General features: G+C 37.5%; 1 long non-coding RNA gene across 1 annotated transcript; it reads left to right on the top strand.

Moving 5' to 3' along the window:
- Positions 1-444: 444 nt before the first annotated feature.
- LOC141793116 (uncharacterized) lies at positions 445-2,213 on the top strand. The gene is made up of 3 exons (XR_012598391.1): positions 445-547; positions 716-803; positions 2,064-2,213. It is a non-coding gene; the product is annotated as an uncharacterized LOC141793116 (long non-coding RNA).
- The last annotated feature ends 330 nt before the right edge of the window (positions 2,214-2,543 follow it).

Below are 2,543 nucleotides of genomic sequence, written 5' to 3'. Positions count from 1 at the left end.
CCAACATGCTGTTGGACGTACTTTACAAATCTTGAGGGAGCTTTTAGTATTAGACAGTCCTCATTTTCCAGCTGCATGTCTGAACTAGATCTTATGATCGTTGAAATATGCAGCAACATGAACAAGTGTTAAACCCAGTGACACCAAAACCACTTTGGAAAGCTGTGGTTCTCCCAGGTTTTTCTCCTCGAGTGGTTGAATATGAGCTGGAAATGGGACAGGGAAGGCACGAGGAGGAGAGGGTGAGGTAGAGAGTGTGCTGTTGATGTGTAACAAAGCCAGCTGAAGCAGAAACGTTTTGGGGTAAGAGGCGACCTTGAAGTGAGGAACAACAAATGTGACTTTGGGGAAGGATGACAGGAGAGGAGGAGATGTTTTTAAAGTGTGTGAGATCCTCTGAGGATTCAGTAACAGCTTCACTTCTCCCTCATGTTTGTAGCACCACATGTGCCCCTGTTACCTCTGCGTGTTGGCTGACTGAGAGCTGAGAGCAGGAGATGGAAAAGTTTAAGAGGAGGTTGGAGGATAAATCAAATCAGAGGAGACGGTAAGTCTGTCAAGTCTTAATCCTCATAAATCTTTGTCTTTTCACATAAAGAAAGCAATCAGTGACTCCAGTCTGTAATGTCTTAGCTGATAAACTGTAGAAGAATCAGGGGATGAATAAAGTTTGCTTTTCAGTCAGTAATTATCCCCCACGCTGCTCCTCGTGCAGCTCTCCCTGTGTGTGTCTGTGCTTCTTGATTTTTTAAGGCTGATGAAAGTGGAGTGACTGACACAGATAGAGCTACCGTCCTGAAACGGTGTGTATGAATTATTCTGTTTTGAAAATTCAACCCATGTTTTAGGTGTCCTGCTGCTCCTTCTCATGAATCCTTTATGTTTTGTGAATGGCACATATAGGATGTATCCCAGGTCAGGAATGGTAATTTTGCCACTTACTAGTGAAGATAAACATGCATTTATTATAAATTGCCCGTTGTTTGTTTGATTTCTCGTTCATTTGATCTCTCTTTGTTTATTAGATCTCATGTTGTTCATATGTCTCGTTGTAGTGCAGTCAACCAATCACTTGCCTGGATTCGGCGTGAACTGTCCTTTTCATAACTGGAGGCGTTTGACTCTAGACATTTTTACCGAAAAGTCTGAACAATTTGAAAGCTTAAGCTCATAGGTTGGCATGCAGAGTAACTGAACATATACTCTGGAGCTGAGTAGTGCCAGATGACACAACGTGATAAATATTGATTTATTTTGGAATTGGTAAGTCTATAAAACAAATCAGAATGACAGGCATTCATCTTTTCTCTGTATTCTGATTTGATTTGATTTCTGATTTGTTTCACTCGGCATGTCTGTTGTTGTATGAGTGAGTTATAAGTAACATATTGATGGGTAAGCTAAGGCTAATAAAAGTTTGGCGAGCATGTGCGAGTTTGGGTGTGACCGTGAGTGCGACAGAGCAACTATCTGTGTAGTACACAATGTGGGACTTACAAAAACAAAAAGAAAGATGAAAGTAAATGTTATTGATGTTTGATTTAGTTTAACTGTTATCTGTTTTGATTATTTAAGATAAGATGAGATAAGATAAAATAAACTTTATTGTCCCCGGAGGGAAATTTGTTATGGACAAAGTGCAGTGCTGCTCACATCTGATGCACATTCGCTCATACATACATTCATACCGACAACAGAATACAATTAAAATACAAAACCATGCCTGTTGTAAATAAATAAGTAACTGAGTAAAAGATGTGTTTGCTGTGGCATGCCACCAATGACACAACATGTGAATAAATACAAACATACCGGTACAGTGTTACAATCAATGCCAATAAAAAAAGATTTAAAAAGACATTGGTGGGAGAAAAAATAAGAACCCCCTTCTGCTCATGCACTAGACTGTTGTGTTATGTCACGGCTGATTGTTTATTAAGTAAAGTTATGGAGGTAGGGAGGAACTTTACTTAATTTGTTAACTTTTTTAATTGACTTGTTAATATATTGACTTAAATGCTCATGAGTATAAGTATTTAAGTTTTGGCCTTATCTTTACACAGCCCAGGGTTTTTGAGTTTTCTCTTCCTTCTGTTGTGGAGAGATGGTGAGCTGAAGGAACAAACCGACATTGGAATCCATCAACGACTCGACAAAGATAAGCTTTTCTTTTGAAACAGACTTTTTTTTATAGCCTTTTAAATCATCATATATCTGGAGGAAAAAACAAAGTTTTTTTTTTTTTTTTCAATATTATGGACTTTGAATCCTGTGGATAACCATAATTAAAAAATCACTTGAGATAACTTTTTTTTTTATTATTGTTACATACTGGGTTTGAAAAAGTGAAATAAAATCTCAGAGAAAACTGTTTATCAGTTGTTTTTATTGTTTTTTCGTTTTCAATATAGTTTTCCTTTTCAATATTTCAATACAAACCATTTTTGAGAACCTCAGATACTGCCTGTTGTGCCTCATCACATATTGCCACCTGCTTTATTTCCCTCTTTTGAATTCAGAACTTCTGATTCATTAGCCTTCAC

The sequence above is a fragment of the Halichoeres trimaculatus genome, unplaced genomic scaffold, assembly GCF_033239565.1.
Source record: "Halichoeres trimaculatus isolate MK-OKI-2021-1 unplaced genomic scaffold, fHalTri1.1 fHalTri1_scaffold_7, whole genome shotgun sequence".
Classification (NCBI taxonomy): domain Eukaryota; kingdom Metazoa; phylum Chordata; class Actinopteri; order Labriformes; family Labridae; genus Halichoeres; species Halichoeres trimaculatus.
This window is presented reverse-complemented; position numbering and strand designations above follow the sequence as displayed.